The 22,381-nt window shown below is 35.9% G+C and overlaps 1 pseudogene; it reads left to right on the top strand.

Annotated features, from left to right (window-relative positions):
• Positions 1-22,027, top strand: part of LOC120200958 — a 31,533-nt pseudogene extending 9,506 nt beyond the window's left edge.
• Positions 22,028-22,381: the final 354 nt, after the last annotated feature.

Raw genomic sequence — 22,381 nt, 5'->3', positions numbered from 1 at the left:
GACATTCCATGAAGAGACATCACCATCCCTGATATCCTTGAAGATGACCATCCATTTTTCTTCGGTGAAACCCTCAGGACATTATTTAGAAAGAAAATCCTTTAAAGGCAAAAACCCATCTAGAAACACTCATCTTGGTGCCATTTCAACATGTTTGAAATAACTTAGAATCCACACTAGCAACAAAGGCGCACACCCTATAAAACGTCCTTCTCATTCGCGCCTACAAGAACTCAAAGACCGAAACGTCTCAGCTAGAATGGCTAGAACATGATCCACATGCTTGTCTAATCTTTCAAACAGGTTAACGACTGATACTTCTATATATCCTAGCACCTTTGGAAAAATAACGAGCCCATAAATACCTAAAGCAAACAGGTCAAGCTTCTTTCTCTTATCAGGGTGATGATTAATTACTTCTTTCAGAGCAGCCCAAGAGATACACTCACTGTCTCATTTCTTCTTAATGTTTCTGACTACCAAATCTTCACTCATTCCGGTTATCAATAGTAATTTCTTCTTAAATGAAAGAGTGACTGGCAGCTTGGTTTATATTCTATCCATTTGGGACCTCGGACAACGGACCAAAGCTTGATACTCCTCTATTCTTGGTGTCAGATCCACTCTACCAAATGTGAAAGAGCTATAAGCCAGATTCCAGAACTGCGTTAATGCTCTAAACAGATTTCGGTTAATAGGAACATCCAGAAGATAAGGAATATCGTCGACAACTAATAAAACATCTCCTTATCGGCTGCTTCCCATCTTCTCCATACCTCTCTTAGCTCACTCAGATCATTCTGACGTATATTGATGTGAGTGTAACCAAATAACTCCGACAGGTATCCAGGCATCACACTGTCCCCGTTGGTCAGTTGGGACTGTTCCGACCACCTCAGAATAACTGCATTATCCTCAACCTCTTTCTGAACCATTCGTTCCATATTACTGGCCTTCTATATGGACATCGATCCCAAATCAACACCATGTAATGGATAATGCAATGTAAAACAGAAAAGAATCAAGGCAAAGACAACAAAAGATCGGTTAGTAAACATAAAACAATTAAGTCTGGATAATAATTTGTTAAAGAATCCTACCCACATACTGGCTACCCAATCATGCTTTATCAGATCCTACCCAACATGATATCTACCCCCATGCTTTGTTATTCACAAAAAGAAACCCTAACGCATGATATCTAATTTGTATGCTTGTTCGAAAAATAAACCTAACCGCATGATATCTAGTTCGCATGCATTTATTCGAAAAACGAAAATAAATGACTCAAAAAAAGCTTTTCCTTGTTTACCCTCCTCACGGGATTCTTAAGGCTCGGGGTTGGCTCAATCTAAGTTCAGGCTCTATGTTCACTATATGCTGGGTTTGGTTCTAAAGTAATAGGTTCTCGAATTGTCCTTTTCGGTGCCCCATTGGGTTGTCGAACCCTCAATCCTGGCCCATAATAGGCTTTAGGGGATCGAGTTCAATTTCGAGGGAACACACCTCCTTATGTCCATGCGGAGGTGATTACCATCACGAGGACCATAAGGCGTGAGTTCCAGGAGCGATCCACTATCTCATGCGGAGGTGAAAACCACACGAGGGCATAGTCTCTCACTCCTACTTAAACAGGACGGAGAGGGGTTTTAGCTCATGTTATGATAATGCAATTATGCAGTGTGTAAAGAAAAGCGAAAAAGCAAACAATAAAAACACTCAAAATCAATTCCCAAAACACACAATTATTCTGAAATCATTAGCAAACAGATCAGTACAACTATTTAATTGTTAATCGAATTAAAAAAAATCAAAATACAAACAAAACTTATTCAAAACCAAACAAGGGATCAAAAATCAAATTAAAATGAATTTATAATTTTCAATTGCAAAGACAATTAATTAATCAACTATCGACCTGACTCTCTAAAAAATTCCCCAGCAGAGTCGTCAAGCTGTCAAAATGATTTTTCCTTAAAAGTGAGATTTTGAAAACCATATTAATTCTTAATTATCATCTTTTTAATTTAAAAATAAATGCGATTTAAATGATATCTCGTTTCAAAAAAATTTGGATTTTCTTTAAGATCGAAAAATACGGTTCGAAGAGTCGCCACCAATATTTGATTAGGGTGTAATTGGGCACCCAAAAACGTTTTGTCATTTTAAATAAAAATTAATTTTAATTAAAACAACAAATTGAGGTCTGTGTTACCAAAAAATGAGTTCCGGAGTCGGTTATGTGTGGAGAAGGATTAGCACCCCCACAACGCCCTAAATTAGTACCTAGTCAATTAATTAACGTCTTTGCAATGAACTTTACAAATTCGAATTTAATTTAATTTATGATCTCGAAAAAAATGCAAATTTTACAATGAAATGTAGTAATATTAAATTATTTCATATCGAGAAGTAATAATTTACCAGTACTTGAGAAAATTAATTCTTACTCAAATCAAAATAATTTAATATTAAAATTTCATTATAATATTCAAATGCACCCAAATAAATTAAATTAAAATTACCGAATTGTTTTAGAAAGATAAGGAATGTTCGGTTATTTAAAAATATCGAGACCATATCTTAGATGGGTTCTAACAACATTTTCTCGAAAAATTTAAATTATCGAACATTTTCTTTTCTTTCGTTCCCCAAATTTTAGGTGACGAATTGATTATTTAGGTTTCACTTTCGGGATACACTTTTAATTTAAAATGGTCATAACGACCCTCTAATCAATTAAGACAGGCCACTCAAGACAATTTTAAATTAAAGGGTATTACCCTTAGTCCGATTATGTAATAGGTCGAATTATGCACGTGAGGCTATCATGCAAATTATGCAAAAAGTGGATGTCATGCCAAAATTAATTAAACCAAATTAAAAATATCATACAACGTGACATACAACAACAAAAAAAATTATATACATATGTTTTAATTAAAAATCATAAATTATGCATATTAACATATAATGTACAAATGTGACTTAAATATAAAAATAAAAACATGACATGCTAAATTACAAATGTTTTTAGAAAAACATGTATATACATATTTAAATGTAATATGACTAAATTTAAATAAATGTAAAATCAAATTTATAGAATCAAAATTAATGCAATGACCTAAATATAAAAATGCACATAAACTAATATCATATATGTAATTTCTCCTATTTATTTTAAACTAAAATGAAATGTAAAATAACATAATAGTGCCCGCACATTCGGAAAAAAAAACAAAAAATTAAAACAAATAGGGGACCACTTTGCAAAATTGAGCCTTAATTGAAAGGGCCTAAACTGAATTTACCCCTAAGGTCACAGTGACTAAACCTTAATTAACCCAAACTATTACAATGACTAATCAAAATTTAACCAAAACCTTTACTATATAACTTTTAAAAAAACCTAAGTAATTTGTTAAAACAAAAGTGCGCCTCACTTTCTCTCTCCAGTCTCCCCTCTTCTCTATCGCTAAACCCACACAATTGAAACCCATAACCAGAAATAACAAAGCTCCTCTCGTTTTAGACCCCAAGAACCAAGAAACTTAAACCTAGCCAAGTGATCTTGTCTACTCCAACGGTCTCGGCTCCAACTAGAACCCGACAAAGGTAACCCGAGACCCCTCATTCCTCTAATTTATTTTCTCGTTAGGTGTTCAATGATTTATTTGATTTAATAACACTAATCTCAGTCTCTAGATTCTGGCAATTGAACCCCGAACGACTTAGGTGAAACCACTGAGATTCTACCATCGTTCACAATTAAGGTGAGTTGCTAATTCCTCTTTCTCTTTTATTTTATACTTCGAAAGAAAGATTACAAAACCCGTACATGAATGAACATTTCAAAGGTAAAGAAAGGAAATAAATAATGATAATAAAATAAAGGAAAAACTGTTTATGGGTTGCTAGTATAGCTTTCAAAACTCACTGCTTGTGTTAGTATTGCTGTAGAAATTCACTACTTGTGCTTTGAATACCAGGAAGAAATGTTGTTTACACCGTTTGATCTCTGAATATTGGAAAGAAAACTTTTACACACACTGTTCTTTTGTTTGTTCTATTGTGTTAAAAAAACAAATAAAAATCTATGTTCTTCTCGTAATGGTCTCTCTCCGCTCAAGTATCTCCTCTGTTTCTCGTTCTTAATCAATAAAAATCTGACACTCACTCCATTTACAGTTTTTTTAAAACTCCTGATAACCATTTTTCAGTTTCCCAGGACTTCACGGACTGGAATCTTGGATGATAACAATGCTGGGTCATTAGGCTTAAACTGGGCCTTCAACGGGTTGAGTTCTTCTTTAGGCCTACCTTTGCTTCGGGTTTGCTCCGACTTAGCCCCGGATAAAAACGAGCATCTACAACTGCCCCTCTTTGCTCATTATCGTGCAACGAGAATATAGCAAAGATCAAAAGATGGTCGAGTTTGTCCGGTCATAAAAACTTTAAAAGATTAAATCACTCTACTATTACTTCAAGATAAGTGATGCTTGAAAAATCTTCAAATGACGGGTCTGCTCCCTATTCTTTCAAGGAGTATAAGACTCGAACAATATTCGGCAAACGTGTCCACTCCCTATTCATTCAGGGAGTATAAGACTCGAACAATCTTCAATAAATGAGTCCACTCCATATTCATTCAGGGAGTATAGAACTTAAACAATTTTCATAAAACGGGTCCGCTCTCTATTCCTTCAGAGAGTATAGAACTCGAACAATCTTCAGTAAATGTGTCCGGTCCCTATTCATTCAGGGAGTATAAGACTCGAACAATCTTCAACAAACGGGTCTGCTCTCTATTCCTTCAGAGAGTATAGAACTCGAATAATCTTCAACAAACGGGTTCGCTCTCTATTCCATCAGAGAGTATAGAACTCGATCTTCAACAAATGGGTCCGCTCTCTATTACATCAGAGAGTATAAAACTCGATCTTCATAAAATGAATTCGCTTCACTACTCTTCCGTGAAGGCTTATAGATGATTTGCTTCACTACTCTTCCGTGAAGGCTTAACATTAAATTGTTTCGAAGGTCAAACCTGAAAATCAAACATTATCAATCATTAGTGTATGCTTGAAAATATTATACTAAAAAATTTAGAATTTGAGAAAATTTCTAAAAATCCATCTCCATCATGAAAACTTGTCTGGAAGCCATTGGATATGTGAATCTGCTTTGGCTCAGTTTTAGTCTAAACATAATTCTTTTTAAGATTTCAAAACTAGTTATCTTCATCTCAATGCTTCAATATCTTCAATCTTCAAATATCTTTGGGAAACCTGTAAATGCTTAAGTCATCATACAATTATGAATGCCATGATCCTATTCATTCCTAAAATGTATGCAATTATGCAATTTAATGCATTTTCTTCTTCGAAAGAACACTATCTCATTTTGATCTCGATAGAACTCGGTTTCATCTTGGGCATAGAATATTTGACCAGTTCACCCCAGTTGACAATCTCAATACCATATCCTTCGGTTTAACAGGACCTTGACTTCTCGACTCATTTCTTTCTTGAAACCTACCAGTACTCATGACCAACTTCTTGATCAATGACAATCTCTTTGGATCATCTTCTAATGATTGAGATTTTTTCCGAATTTCAAGATTTTAGTTTGCCGTACCCACACAAGCTTACATGTTTAAACCATTGTCAGCTTTATAATACCTGCATTTTCCAAAACCTTTTGCATAATAATACAAAATGATCTTATGTACTTCAAGTTAAGTTATATGTTTTAACTTTTTAAAATAAGATGTTTGCAAAAGGGAAATTAACAAGAAAATGCATCTCTTTATTTATATAATGCAGAGAATCTTTAGGTAACTATATGGCAAACTTTTAACTGGGAAAAGCAAAAGAACAAAAGAGTAGGCATCTTCAACTATCAATAATGCAAATGCTTTTGAACTGGCATGCCGTTAGAATGACTCGAGTGTAGCTTCTGTCGAAAGGATCTCCAAAATTATGATGATGCTTAAGAGTGTGAAGCTACTTCTAAACTCCCAAATCTCCATCATTGGATTCCCTAAACCAGTATTGAATCTCATGTACATTAAATTTCTCTCTTGGTTATTTCAATCGAGACTCATTAATCTTTAGTCTCAACCCTGATCATCAACTGTCATTGTTACTATCCATATTAGAAGCACTTTCTACTTCCAAAATCAATTCAGAATCTCCACCATGCACGAATTCTGAATTTAAACAAAACTCAAGTCGCCCTTTGCGGGTTTTTAACTTGAGACCTCCTTTGGTTTCAAGACACCTTTTTCGGGTTTTCATCTTGAACCCCCCCTTTATTTTTCTCTATTTTTTCATTTTTCTCTTTTTTCTTTCTTCATTTTTCATTTTTTCATTTTTTCATTTTTTATTTTCACAAATTTTCATTTTTTTTCTCATTTTTCCTTTTCCTTTTCCTTTTTTATTTTTTCATTTTTCAATTTTTTCATTTTTTTCTTCTTCAAGCGAAATATCTTTTAACAGCGTCAGAATTCACTAGATAGGGGCATTCCGATCCGTCCATTTCGGTTAAGACTAGAGCTCTCCTAGAAAAGGCTTTTTTAACAACATACGGTCATTCCCAGTTGGGCATCCACTTTCCTCATGAAATCTTTCTGAGTAGACAACATCCTTTTAAGCACCAAATCTCCCTCATGGAATTCTCAAAGGCGAACTTTCTTACCATGTGCACGTATCATACGTTTTTGGTACATCTGACCGTGACAAATAGCTTTCAATTTCTTTTCTTCAATCAAGTTCAACTGGTCATACCTAGCATGTACCCATTCTGCCTCATTAAGCTTCACGTCTGAAAAAATCCGAAGTGAGGGAATTTCCACCTCAATAGGTAAGACAGCTTCCATCCCATATACCAGAGCAAATGGAAACTTCTCATGCCAATCCTTATAGGTCTCAGTCATCTTTTCTATGAGGCTTTTGATGTTCTTATTAGCTGCCTCTACTGCCCCATTCATCTTTGGGGCGATAAGTGGTGGAATTATGATGCTTTATTTTGAACTGCTTACAGACAGAATCCATCATCTTATTGTTTAAATTCAACGCATTATCGGAGATAATCCTCTCTGGTAAACTATATATACAAATAATCTCTTTCTTTAAGAATTTTCATATTGTCAACTGGGTAACATTTGCATAAGAAGCTGCTTCTACCCACTTGGTGAAGTAATCTATGGCTACCAGGATAAAGCGATGACCATTTGAAGCTTTGGGCGAAATTTGTCCAATAACATCCATGCCCCACATTGAGAATCGCCACGGCGCTGTCATTACATGCAACAGATGAGGAGGAGTATGTATCTTATCTCCATAAATCTGACATTTGTGACATTTTCGGGCATAATTGATACAGTATGTTTCCATAGTTGACCAATAATACCCAAATCTCATAATCTGCCTAGCCATAGCATGCCCATTAGCATGGGTACCACATATTCCCTCATGCACTTCTTCAAGAATCAACTTGGCTTCTTTCGTATCAACACACCTTAACAAGACCTGATCCAGACTTTTCTTGTATAGAGTCTCACTATCAAGCACATACCCTGATGTCATTCTTCTAATGGTTCTTTTATCATTCTCAGTGGCTTGCTCCGGATAACTCTGATACCTTTATATATTGCAAGATATCATAATACCAGGGGTTTTCATCTTCTTCCTCTTCAATATTAAAATAATGGACTGGATACTCATAAGCTTTCGTTTCAATGGACATTATATTTGAATGCTCGTTCATCTTAAATGTCGCTGCCAGTGTGGCCAATGCATCTGCCATTTGATTATCTTCTCTGGGGAGATAATTGAAAGTTACTTCTTCAAATTCTTCAACAAGTTCCATAACCAACTTACGGTATTCTACAAGCTTAGGATCTTTTGTCTCCCATTCTCCTCTGAGTTGGTAATTACCAAAGCTGAATCCCCATACACCTTGAGCATTTTTACTTTGCGTTCAACGGCAGCTCTAAGACCCAGAACACAAGCTTCATACTCGGCCATATTGTTTGTACACTCAAAATTAAGCCGACTGGTGAAAGGATAATGTTCTCCCTCTGGTGAGACCAAAATTACCCCGATTCCATGTCCCAGGGCATTTGAAGCACCATCGAAGTTCAACTTCCAATATTTACTAGTGGATGCCACTGTTTCTTCTATCGAAATAGACATTAAATCCTCATCTGGGAAATCAAAGATCAACGACTCATATTCTTCCGAAGCCCTGCTTGCAATGAATTCCGCTATAACACTTCCTTTAATTGCCATCTGGTTTACATACTGGATGTCAAATTTGGACAATAGGATCTGCCAACGAGCTAATCTTCCAGATAATGCAGGCACACCCATTAGATATTTCAAGGGATCAAGCTTGGATATAAGCCAAGTAGTATAATACAACATATATTGCCTAAGCCTTCGGGTAGCCCATACTAAAGCGCAACATGACTTTTCAATAGGTGAGTATCTAGTCTCACATTCAGTGAACTTCTTGCTGAGATAATAAATAGCCCTTTCTTTCTTCTCAGTTTGGTCGCGTTGCCCCAGCAGACACCCCATTGAATTTCCATAAACCGAAAAATACAGAATCAATAGTTTGCCTGAGATGGGTGGCACCAAGATTGGAGTACTCGAAAAATATCTTTTCACTGTTTCAAAAGCTCTTTGACAATCCTCACTCCATTCCCCTGAGTTATTCTTGCGAAGAAGGCGGAATATGTGATCACACTTTTTCGTCAGCTGTGAAATAAACCGAGCTATATAATTCAATCTCCCCAAAAATCCTCTAACTTCTTTTTGTGTTCGTGGGGCTGGTAAGTCTTGAAATAGATTTTACTTTATCTGGGTCTATTTCAATTCCTTTTTGACTTACTACGAATCCCAACAGCTTCCCATATGTCACCCCAAAAGTACATTTATCTGGGTTGAGTTTTAACTGGCATCTTCTTAGTCTTTTAAAGAGTTTTCTCAAATTCCAAATATGTTCTTCCTCTGTCTTAGCTTTGAAAATCATATCATCGACATAAACTTTTATTTCTTTATGCATCATGTCGTGAAATAACATCATCATGGCCCTTTGATATGTTGCCCCTGCGTTCTTCAATCCAAACGACATTACTTTATAACAAAATGTTCCCCGCATGGTAACAAACATTATTTTTTCCATATCTTCAGGGTTCATCTTAATTTGATTGTAGCCAGAGAAACCATCCATAAAAGAGAACAAAGAATTTCCAGTTGTATTATCCACTAAAGTGTATATATGTGGCAAAGGAAAATTATCCTTTGGACTAGCTCGGTTGAGATCTCTATAGTCGACACACATTCGAACTTTCCCATCCTTCTTCGGTACTGGGACTATATTCACCACTCACTCAGGATATTTAGCCACTTTAAGAAACCCTTCATCAAATTATTTATTCACTTCTTCTTTAATCTTGAGCAACATCTCAGGTCTCATTCTTCTCTGTTTTTGTTGTACCGGCTTACATTCAGGCTTTATTGGCAGTTTATGGATAACTAACTCTGTATCTATAACATCCTCAATACCGGGTTAGTGACAAAATTGTAAAGTCTCAGAATTTGGTGGCTAAAATAAAATGAATGAATAGTATAAAGATTTACATGTAAATTATTGTGTAGGATGGAATTAAAAGGAAGAAGGAATGAAAGGACAATAGAGTAATTGCAAGGAAAAATAATTAAAGAAGGGATAAGTATGTATATATAAGGATACACGTGGGTGGAAGGGGAGAAAACACCCAAGGCTTCCAGTGTTCTTTTCTTCTTATTTCTTCCTTGTGCGTGGGAACCAAAGAAAAGGTAAGATTTCTGATTATTGAGTTTCTTGTTAAATTTAATATTGGGTTTTGATTATTAGATGATAACTAAGCTTAAGGAAAGCTTAAGTTATCTTAACATCAAAGGATGATGGAGTTAGGAGAGATTTAAGATTTGAAGTTCTTAAATGAAATCTTGGATTAGAGTTCATAACTAGAATTGAAAGTTAAATTTGACTTGTCATCAATCTAGTTAAGATATACGAAGTGTTAAAAGTGGAATTCAAACATGTTGATTATTGATGTAATTTTTGAATTACATATGAATGATAGGATTTGGAGGTTCAAGATGAAATAAATGAGTATAAATTGGTTTAAGGATGTGTACTAGAGTTAAGAATGAAAAAGAGGATTAAACATGAAGGATTTAATCCAAAATGAATGAATTTTCGGGTTCAAAAAGAGGATTCTGGGCAGAGTGCATCGATGCATATTCATAGTGCATCGATTCATCAAGGTTAAAACCCGGAAATTGTTTAAAGGTGTATCGATGCACAGGTAGTGCATCGATGAACTCTTTTAAAATATAAACATTGAATGCAATTAGTGCATCGATGCATAAGGCATGCATCGATGCATTCCATTAATAATAAAACATCGAATGCATTTTATGCACCGATGCACAAGTAGTGCATCGATGCATACCTTCATTAAAAGAGGAAATTGGCATTTATCTTAATCTAAAGAGTGAACCATTAGAGTATATTAGCTATAATATTGATATAGATCCATGTGTGATTATGTAGATATTAAAAGTAAGCTTATTCCAGAACGATCAAAGGATTAGAATCGAATCAAAGCAAAGCTAAGGTGAGTGCATACTATATGCATAGTATAATGGAATAAGACTTGTGATAAGTCTAATTCCTATATTGATTTTCATAGTACAATAGTTGTGAACATGCATACATGATAATTATTGTAATACATGCATAAGGCATATATATGTTCATGTGATTGGATAAATGATGTATATATATGAATAGATTCAAATACACATGTGATATGATATGTGATATGAGAACATGACATGAGCTACATGATCACAAAGAGAAATGACATGAGTACATGAACATATGGAATATAAGAATAATGCCCACAGTATACGATATGAGAGCTATAGGTGTAATTGGCATGCCAAGAGTCGAGGGTATAATAGTCCTTCGGGATATAGTGGTCATACGGGACATATATGACAGTCCTTCGGGACGAATACTGAACTAAGGTTCGGTGCCCCATGAGGGAATTGATACGAGCTGTGGTGACAGCATTAGTGCACAACCTCTATGTACTCACATACCTCTATTCTCAATAATATACATGGGCAATTGAAATACAAAGTAAAGTGAAAGTGGTACAAGAAGGTAAGTTTTGTACATGCATGATATGATTTATATATGTTATTGTGTAATAGATACATGCATATTGAAATGTCATGAAGGAAATGGTAAGAATACATATTCATGAAGATATTATTGCATATTCATTTATTGCCTCACTAAGTCTATGACTTAGCGTGTAAGTGATTTATACGTAGGTACCAAGAAATAAGAAGATTCAGAATAGAAGTGGCACGGACATCAACATTACTAAGAAATCAGATCAGAAGTAATTGACAAAGTAGGTATTTTGTTGTGTATAGAGTGTTGGTATGTAATAAGTGGTTAATTACGAATGCTCTGATCGATTTTGTATTAAGTGGTCTATTTTATATAAATTAAAGTATTTTGTTTTAATCAAAGTTTTAAATTCCCGGGATTTTTCTTTAAGAATCAAAGTTTGAAAAGTCAATGTGACATCTCGGACTTGTATTCTGGTCGAATATGAGTTAGGGGTGTTACAGTATCTAAACCTGCCATATCTTTGTATGACCAAGGAAACACATCCTTGTATTCTCGAAGCAATTATATCAAATCTTGTCGACCTCCAATTGACAGAGTGATACCAATCTTTACTTCTCTCTTATCATCATCTGTCCCCAAATTCAAAATCTCAGTAGACTCTTTATGAGGCAGAATCTGGTTATCTTCATTCTCCACCATTTTCAGTAATTCAGAAGGTAGTTCACATCCCTCATCATCATCACAATCCTCGATTTCCCCTTGATATATAGGCTTCTCGAAATCAATATCCGGGTCAGAGTCATTAGCATTCATATTATTGATATCTGAGCTCCTAAAAAATAATGAAAGAGAATATATATATACATATATACATATGAGAGAATCTTTTCCCATATAAATAAATAGAAAGAAATAATACATACATATATACAACAAAGAATGAAAAAATGCATGGGAGATATTTACTATTTTGAACTAACAAAATGCATCTTTTATTGAAAGCAAGTAAAAACAAACAGCTTAACCCTTTACATAAAATCAACTATTGCCCCAGCGTATGAACAACAGGGGAAAGTTCCAGTGCAATACTCTGTAAAAGATTTGTAAACTATAGGCAGTTCCTCCACGGTCCAATTGTTCAACACGAAGCTCGGTGGTGCAGGGTAAATGCTCGTAGCTCTCATTTCCTCAAAATCACCATAAGTTATAACATTAATGCTTAAACCTCCTAAGGCATTCTCAACCATATTTATTATCTCTCGAATTCCCTTGAAACATATGCCATTTTGTTAATGTTGATGTTTTATTAATGAATATGAAATATATGATTATGAATGAATAAAATGTGATGCAAAATTTAAATTTAAATGCATTGCAAAAAAAAATGCATATGTAAAATGCAGGGTGTTGATCCTGGAACGACTCCTTAGAACAGGTCTTTATATTAGAACGACGTTCAATTACAAGGTTGAAACATATCATAAATAAATCTGTAACATCTCTCATATTTGTTGTACATGTGCTAGCAACTCCACAATCTTCTGGTTTTCTTCAGCCTCGGGATCCAGTTCTTCACTTACATCAGCAGCTTCGTCAAATAGATTGACCAAATATTGAGCTATTCCTTGAGCATGTCTTAGGTAACAATCAATAAGGTCATCTCTTTGCTTAACTCTCGCCCGAGCTTGCTCCCATCAAAACGCCACTGTATAGCCTCCTCATAAAAAACTATCGATAACTCACTTGTTTGCCTCTGAAAATCCTGAACCGTAGTCTCAAGTTTACCCACTTGTTTCTTCAAACTTTCAACCTCCCCATGGCTCGAGCTACCTTCCCTGCTTCGGTATCATCGTGATACAACCTCTAAACTTGAAATCTTCCCCTTCAACTTCTAATTCTGGGCTTGAATCTCTTGTAACACTCCTCTAAAGAACTCTTTTCTTTCGATAAATCTTAACTTGGTGTCTGCTTTGCTTGAGCTCTTCTTGACTCTCTCTGGCTACTCTCTTGAGTCTCGCCACTTCTTGCCTCCATTCAACAGATGACTTACTCGAGCTAGAAGCTGTCCGAGCTTTTATCATTCACTGATAAGTTAGCTGAAGATCGTCAAAGTCTAATCGAAGTTGCTTCTCCACTCTTTCAATTCGATCTGCTTTATTCTTCTGAATGTCAATCTCCAATCTCTTTTGATACACTTAATCTTCTAGCTTATGCAAAGTCATTCTCCATTGTCTCCGTTCTGCTTTGAAATTGCGCTTAGCTAACTCTAATGGAGATGACACCATTCTCAAATGTTCTTCCACAAGCTGAATATTTTCAGGATTCACCATCGGGATGTTGTCATTTACTCGACCACTTCTCTACTGCTCGTACTCTTGAGAAAACTCCAGATCATAGGTGAACAGATTCACACGATGAGTTTGCTTCAAAGCCTCAGCAACCCCTTTAACTTTACCCTTATAATGATCTCCTTTGAATGCAAAATCTGACCCGACCAAGTCCTATGTGGCTGGAATGAACTGCCTTGACCCATACTGTCTAGAAACTAGTAGCGGTGCATACCCAACAGAACCCCATATACCTGGCAAAGAAACCCAATCTCGTTCTCCACATCTGTAAAGTATATCCGAAGAGACATTCCACGAAGAGACATCACCATCCCTGATATCCTTGAAGATGATCATCCATTTTTCTTCGGTGAAACCCTCAGGCCATTATTTAGAAAAAAAATCCTTCAAAGGAGAAAACCCATCTAGAAACACTCATCCTAGTGCCCTTTCAACATGTTTGAAATAACTTAGAATCCACACTAGCAACAAAGGCGTACACCCTATAAAGCGTCATTCTCCTTCGCGCCTACAAGAACTCAAAGACCGAAACGTCTATGCTAGAATGGCTAGAACAGGATCCACATGCTTGTCTAATCTTTCAAACAGGTTAACAACTGATACGTCTATATATCCCAGCACATTTGAAAAAATAATGAGCCCATAAATACCTAAAGAAAACAGGTCAAGCTTCTTTCTCTTATCAGGGTGATGATTAATTACTTCTTTCAGAGCAGCCCAAGAGATGCATTCACTGTCTCCTTTCTTCTTAATGTTTCTGACTACCCAATTTTCACTTATTCCGATCATCAATAATAATTTCTTCTTAAATGAAAGAGTGACTGGCAGTTTGGTATATATTCTATCCATTTGGGACCTCGAACAACGGACCAAAGCTTGATACTCCTCTATTGTTGGTGTCAGATCCACTCTACCAAATGTGAAAGAGCTATAAGTCGGATTCCAGAACTGCGTCAATGCTTTAAACAGATTTCGGTCAATAGGAACATCCAGAAGATAAGGAATATCGTCGTACAACTAATAAAACATCTCCTTATCAGTTGCTTCACATCTTCTCCATACCTCTCTTAGCTCACTCAGATCATTCTGACGTACATTGATGTGAGTGTAACCAAATAACTCCGACACGTATCCAAGCATCACACTGTCCCCGTTGGTCAGTTGGGACTGTTCCAACCACCTCATAATCTACATTGTCCCTCAACCAAATCAACACCATATAATGGATAATGCAATGCAAAACAGAAAAGAAACAAGGCAAAGACAACAAAAGATCGGTTAGTAAACATAAAGCAATTAAGTCGGGATAATAATTTGTTAAAGAATCCTACCCACATACTGGCTACCCAATCATGCTTTATCAGATCCTACCCAACATGATATCTACCCCCATGCTTTGTTATTCACAAAAAGAAATCCTAACCGCATGATATCTAATTCGCATGCTGTTCGAAAAATAAACCAACGCAGATATCTAGTTCGCATGCATTTATTCGAAAAACGAAAATAAATGACTCAAAAAAAGCTTTTCCTTGTGTACCCTCCTTACGGGATTCTTAAGGCTCGGGGTTGGCTCAATCTAAGTTCAGGCTCTATGTTCACTATATGCTGGGTTCGGTTTTAAAGTAATAGGTTCTCGAATTATCCTTGTCGGTACCCCCTTGGGTTGTCGAACCCTCAATCCTGGCCCATCACAGGCTTTAGGGGATCGAGTTCAATTTCAAGGGAACACACCTCCTTATGTCCATGCGGAGGTGATTACCATCACGAGGACCATAAGGCGTGAGCTCCAGGAGCGATCCACTATCCCATGCGGAGGTGAAAACCACACGAGGGCATAGTCTCTCACTCCTACTTAAACAGGACGGAGAGGGGTTTTAGCTCATGTTATAATAATGCAGCTGTGCAGTGTGTTAAGAAAAGCGAAAAAACAAACAATAAAAACGCTCAAAATCAATTCCCAAAACACACAATTATTCTGAAATCATTAGCAAACAGATCAGTACAACTATTTAATTGTTAATCGAATTAAAAAAAATCAAAATACAAACAAAACTTATTCAAAACCAAACAAGGGATCAAAAATCAAATTAAAATGAATTTATAATTTTCAATTGCAAAGACAATTAATTAATCGACTATCGGCCTGACTCTCTAAAAAATTCCCCAGCATAGTCGCCAAGTTATCGAAACGATTTTTCCTTAAAAGTGAGATTTTGAAAACCACATTAATTCTTAATTATCATCATTTTAATTTAAAAACAAATGCGATTTAAATGACCTCTCATTTTGAAAAATTTTGGATTTTCTTTACGATCGAAAAATACGGTTCGAAGAGTCGCCACCAATATTTGATTAGGGTGTGATTGGGCACCCAAAAATGCTTTGTCATTTTAAATAAAAATTAATTTTAATTAAAACAACAAATTAAGGTATGTGTTACCAAAAAATGAGTTCGAGAGTCGGTTACGTGTGGGGAAGGATTAGCACCCGCACAACGCCCTAAATTGCTACATAGTCAATTAATTAACGTCTTTGCAATGAACTTTACAAATTTGAATTTAATTTAATTTATGATCCCGAAAAAAATGTAAATTTTACAATGAAATGTAGTAATATTAAATTATTTCATATCGAAAAGTAATAATTTACCAGTACTTGAGAAAATTAATTCTTACTCAAATCAAAATAATTTAATATTAAAATTTCATTATAATATTCAAATGCACCCAAATAAATTAAATTAAAATTATCGAATTGTTTTAGAAAGATAAGGAATATTCGGTTATTTAAAAATATCGAGACCAGATCTTAGATGGGTTTTAACAACCTTTTCTCAAAAAATTTAAATTATCGAAGATTTTCTTTTCTTTTGTTCCCCAAATTTTAGGTGACGAATCGATTTTTTAGGTTTCACTTTCGGGATACACTTTTAATTTAAAATGGTCATAACGACCCTTTAATCAGTTAAGACAGGCCACTCAAGACAATTTTAAATTAAAAGGGTATATTTCTTAGTCCGATAATGTAATAGGTCGAATTATGCACGTGAGGCTAACAAGGCAATGTAATGTAATTAAAATGTCAGGATCATATGAGATGAGATGCAAACATGTACTTAATCAATGTAGTATACATCATCAATATCCATACCTGTAAGTGTATGACTGTAACATTCATGAATGTATTAATAAGTTTATTGGCCCATGATAGCATATTGAGAACCTAAGGTTATCGGAGTGTGAGGTTGTGCACTATGCTGTCCCACAGCTCGTATAACTGCACCGAAGTGCCCGTAGAATTGCACCGTAGTGCCATATAATGATGTCCATAAGGACCACATAGAATTCCTTAAGAATCATATACATATACTATGGATCAAGTATGTGTCTTTCAGACTTCACACATGTTCCAAAGGATATATGTCCTCGCTAGAATTCACCATAGTGCCATATGCCATATAATGATGTCCATAAGGACCACATAGAATTCCTTAAGAATCATATACATATACTATGGATCAAGTATGTGTCTTTCAAGACTTCACACAGGTTCCAAAGGATATACATATGTCCTAAAGAACCGCGTAGACCCTCTACCCTTGGCATGCCAACTATACCTATAGTTCTCATCTACATAACATGGGCTTTTACATTTCACGTAGTCTATATCGCGTAGACATGTAATTTCTTCCTTTTCACATAGCTCATAATTTTTCCCACATATTCATGTCATATAATGCATTTTATATGAATTCATGTCATGTCTCATAATACAGAATATGCTCATGTATCAAGATATAAATCTAGACTTATCACAAGTCTAGAATGCAGGATATTTCTATAATCATGCTATGCATATGCACTCACCTATACTTCTTTGCCTTTTCCTCGACGATCCTACTTGTAGATTGTTCCCGAACTCGAGTAGGCTCGGTATTATAAACATAATTTTCAAGATGATCATCAGATGTTTATGTCTTGAAATTAAGCTTTAATAGCTACTTATTTAAGGAATTTATAGCTTAGTCTTTCTCTTTTCTTTCTTTTTTTTTTCTCATGGGGGAATCGGTTCCCCCCCTGGGGGTATCGATTCCCTTCAAGCATTCTGGAATTTCATACGATGAGGGGTATCGGTTCCCTGAATGGGTACCGATTCCCCTAACCCAGAAATCCTATTTTGAGCCCGGAAATCGTCTCATTTCAGCTCAAACATACATATTCAATCCCTTTAATACTTAGCTCTCATACACTTACTTAAACTAATTATTATCCATTCAATACCTCTAAAACTAAGAAAACTACTCATCTATATAGAATTGAAGAATCTTACTCCAATTCCAACTTGTTCTAATTTCATTCTATTACTTCATACTTCTTACTTAGCTTATTGACAAGTCAAAAATCTGATTCAACATCAAAAACTCATCCATATCAAAATTTCATCTAAAAACTCATTTCCAAATCTATCTCTAAACTTATCTTGTAGTTTTAATGTCATATAAGCTTTCCTTAGCTTATATAACATACAAACTTCCATTTCCAATCTTAAAAATCAAAGAAACTACCAAGGTTCATTTTCTTATAACCCCAAATATTGAAACTTTGCAAATTATCACTAACCGGCATGGAGGATGTTACAACAATATTAGAATCGTTTAATGATTCATTCACATTAGGCTTACCGAATAGATATGCTTTGAATCTTCGAGACTTGTTCTTCTAATAGGTTCGAGTAACATTAGTCCAAATAAGCATGTATTATTGACTCTGGTGCATGTATCAGATACCATCGCGGGTAGTTGGCGCATTATGAATTTAGGTACTTAGAAATGCCAACATAAACTTGTTTGATGATTTTGATATTCTTAAATGGTGGAAAACAAATGGAAATAGTATCAAACTCTCCAACAAATAGCAAATGATATTTGAGCACTCATGTCTCCACTGTCCCATCAGAATATGCATTCAGTATAAGTGGAAGGTAATGGTCCTTATCGTAGTCGACTACTTCTGAAGACGATGAAGTATAATGTGTGCTCAGAATTGGCTTTGGGTCGATATTAAAGGTAATATTATTATTAGTCTATGTTAGTTGTCAAATTGTGCTTAATTATCTTATTAAGTTTAGTACTAACTTATATTAGTTTTGCCTTCTATTATATATGTAGGTAGTAGTGAATTTAAATTGCGCTCTCAATAGAGAAAATAATGATGATTGTATACTAGAGTAACAGATGTCACAAATTGCCTGAAATTTGAGAATGTTGTGCCAAGAACAAAATATTATGTGTTTGTCATTTATGTTTCTAGTCTTTAATTATGGTTTTTATGTACTTTAAGATCTATGTTAACATTAACTCATAAATCCTTGGTTTATTTTTTTATGCTTCTTAATGGACATGTTTGTTGTTTTATGTATAACTTAAGGTTGTTGTCACGCGGTCTAGCCGGTATGTCTCCAGTTGAGTAGTAGGTGTGGGGATCAATTTGAGAATGTACCCGCGGGCGGTGTGGATTTAAATTTTTTTACCCATAATGGGTGGTGGGCGGGTGAATTTGAAAATATTTAGGTGGTATGGGGATAGGGGAGGGGTATCGCACCTAACCGCCCGTTTGTCATCCCTATCCACCACTCTATTGTCCTTGCAACAGAACAACATTATTTCTTCATCTTAACCAGATACCTCTTCGTATGAAACTCAAAGTACACCATTCTCTCTAGCAAACTTTGAGATAGAAACCAAGTTTTTAGTTACAGATAACATGAAGTAAATTATGAAGAAACAAAGCTGACTCTTAGTATTGAGCATAAGTTCCAGTTTTGTAAATGTTTAAAACTTACCATTACCCACGACCCTTACCTAGACTAGTATAGTTGAGCCATCAATCACCTTAGAAGCCTCAGGGGTGGCATGATGCGTGGCTCCGAGTCTATACCCCCTGTCTGAGGTTGGTGAGACCATATGAACCTGAGAATATGCATTATTGTTACATGAAGGATAACCATTGGCCACCTCACATGAATTAACATTCATAGCAGTAGATTCATCTTTGTGTGCTAACACTCCTGGAAAATTCTGATCAAAGTGATTCCCATCATCTATCCACTGAGTGGCCAGTCTTACCACATAACTGACATTGAAGCCTAGAACGACCTCGACCATGGGCTCATGATCGAGCACTAGACCTGCCACCCGAACTATAAGGTTGATTGTGCTGATTAGAACGACCATGATCTTGACTGTTATTCTGCACATGAACAACGTTTGCACTTATGGACACCTGACTTTGAAGCTGAAAACTCTTAAGATGTGCCTCGACATCAATTAGCACAAACTTCACCCTATCAAGAGAAAAAACTTCTTTACTTGTTGTTATAACCGCTATAAACGGTTGATATTCAAACATCAAACCATTCAATATAGTGGCTATTTGTTCCAGATTTGAAATCGTACTGCCACATACAGCTAATGCATCACAAACTTCTTTGATCTGTGTAAGATTTGCCCTCATACTCTCATCACTTTTCTTGATCGACCTTAACTTGCAGTGAAGACTCATTACAGTCATTGTAGACCGACTGGCAAAGAATTTGAGGACCGTTTACCATACATTTGTAGTTTTTTCTGCACCAACAAACTGAAGAAGGATCACTGATTGTAGATAACAACCATGAAGCTAAAACACTATCTTGTGCCACAAAGACCTCGTAATCTTCATTGATCTCAAGACTGTCATCTCCGGACTGGATCTGCGACGGCGGAGGTTTAAGTTCCCCAATGAGCAACCATTCCAAGCGATGGCTCCTCACTATTAAGAGAACTTGTTATTTCCACAACAAGTAGTTCATTTCATCGAGCACAATGTTGATTTTATTGTTGGTGAACAAGCGACTGTTTCTCGAAGATTCTCCAAGATCAAAGCTGTGCACAACATCCTCAGCAGCCATGGACGAAATTCCAGTAGAGGAAGAAATAAATAAAATTCTTCAGCAGCTATCAGAGAAGCAACGGATGGAAGAAGTCCCCAAGATCAATGACGAAAGATACCATGTTGAGAAAGCAAAGTAAAGAAGAACATCAAGAATTTTATTTTATTTCTCGTTTACAAAGCACTAAACTATATTTATACAGTTCATAGTAACAAAATAGCCAAGGTTGTTAAGCCTAACAACTAACTATGCTGAGTTGGATAACCAGCTATGCTGAGTTGGCATCTTCCATAATATGCTCAACAGGCGACAAGAAGCGAGGAAGAAGAGGGGAAGTTATTGTAACCGGAACGACTAGTTTCGAAGCCAAGACAAAGGCGCCGTTGCAACGGAAGAAAGGGAATGCAAGAAAACCAGAGTTGAAAAGTCTTCTGGAAATATGAAACCTAATTTGAGCAGCAAACAAAAAAACCTTTTCGTATACCCAATACTACCGGTGCGATTCCCGTGCCTTTATCCGCAGTTTCAGTTCGTGCCGCTCGTCAATGGGTTTGTGTAACTAAGTTGCCTTTGTTGGCGCGGTGTTGCCATGAATGAGATGGGTGTTGTGCAACCGGTGGCGGTTTCCTGTCGTTTCAGATGGCTCAGGATTCGGGTATGAACGACGAAAATGGGTATTATTCAGAACATAGTAATAGCAGAGATGAAAGGAAGAGGAAAACAGGGTCAAACGTGTCTACCATGTATAGTTCCTCTACGGGTTCGGATATTCAAAGCTCTTCTAATCAAGGTGCGTCCTGTGCAAACATTATGTTATTTATGCACGCTTCTAAGAATCACCCATTCTTTCTATGAACCTGGAAAATCAAAAGAGACGCATTGTTGGATGGTTATTGAAAACGTAAGATGATTCATGTGCAATGGCAAATGCAAGTATAGTTTAAGGTGAACAAATCCTGCATCTGATCATGTTTATCAACACTATTTCTTATAAGCTCATTTTCAGGTGGTTGCAGCAGTGAAACCAAAGAGAGAATAAATTGTTCAGTATCAAGCAATCTTAAGGGTCAATCCGAACGAAGTACTACGACTCACCAATCAGACTCTGCCCAAAGCATCAATAAATCCAGAAAAGGAATCGGAAAAATGCCCTCATTGAACACCACACTCTCCACTTCATCCACTCCGAAGATAGAATCTGATGCAAACAACAAGTCTGTTTCAACAAATAAAACTTCGACCATCATCTCTAAAGATACCAAGGGGAACAATAAGGGAAAGCATCCAAAGCCCCAAACGCCTACTAACGGCGGCGACCATTCCCTTCGGAGCATGCCTTGTGTATCGACGACAGGCAACGTCCCAATGGTAAAACGATAAATGGTTTCCTATACAGATAATCGAATTATAGAGTCAACATCATCTGTGTCTGCCATGGGAGTTCGTTTACCCCGACCGAGTTCGTACAGCATGCCAGTGGTACTGATGTTTCGCATCCCCTGAGACACATTACTATGGTTCCGATCACTTTTTAGTTCAGGAAAACAAATGTATACCCATGCCTAGTTGTTTTGCCGATTGTTAACGGAGGAAGAGCCTCTTAGTTTTTCCCCTGGACAAAAAGGTCACTAACAACATTTCAATTGGTAAGAAGATTTTAGGTCATTTTCTTGATGGTTTCCTTTTTCTTTACCAACTTTTTCTATTGATTTGTGCAACTTCCTTCATGTCAATGTTTATTATTATTAGTTATTTTTTCATGCACTTTTGAGATTAGTGTATGAATTTGAAATTCGAGTTGATAAATTTGATTTAAAATATAAAATTAATAAATAAATTATTAAAAGTTTTAAGTTATCTGAATTCTATTTTATAACTTAATTTGATTT

This window comes from Hibiscus syriacus, unplaced genomic scaffold (assembly GCF_006381635.1).
Source record: "Hibiscus syriacus cultivar Baekdansim isolate YM2019G1 unplaced genomic scaffold, ASM638163v2 tig00006666_pilon, whole genome shotgun sequence".
In the NCBI taxonomy this organism is placed as follows: Eukaryota; Viridiplantae; Streptophyta; class Magnoliopsida; order Malvales; family Malvaceae; genus Hibiscus; species Hibiscus syriacus.
Note: the sequence above shows the minus strand (reverse complement) of the source record. Positions and strands in the feature narration are given on the sequence as shown.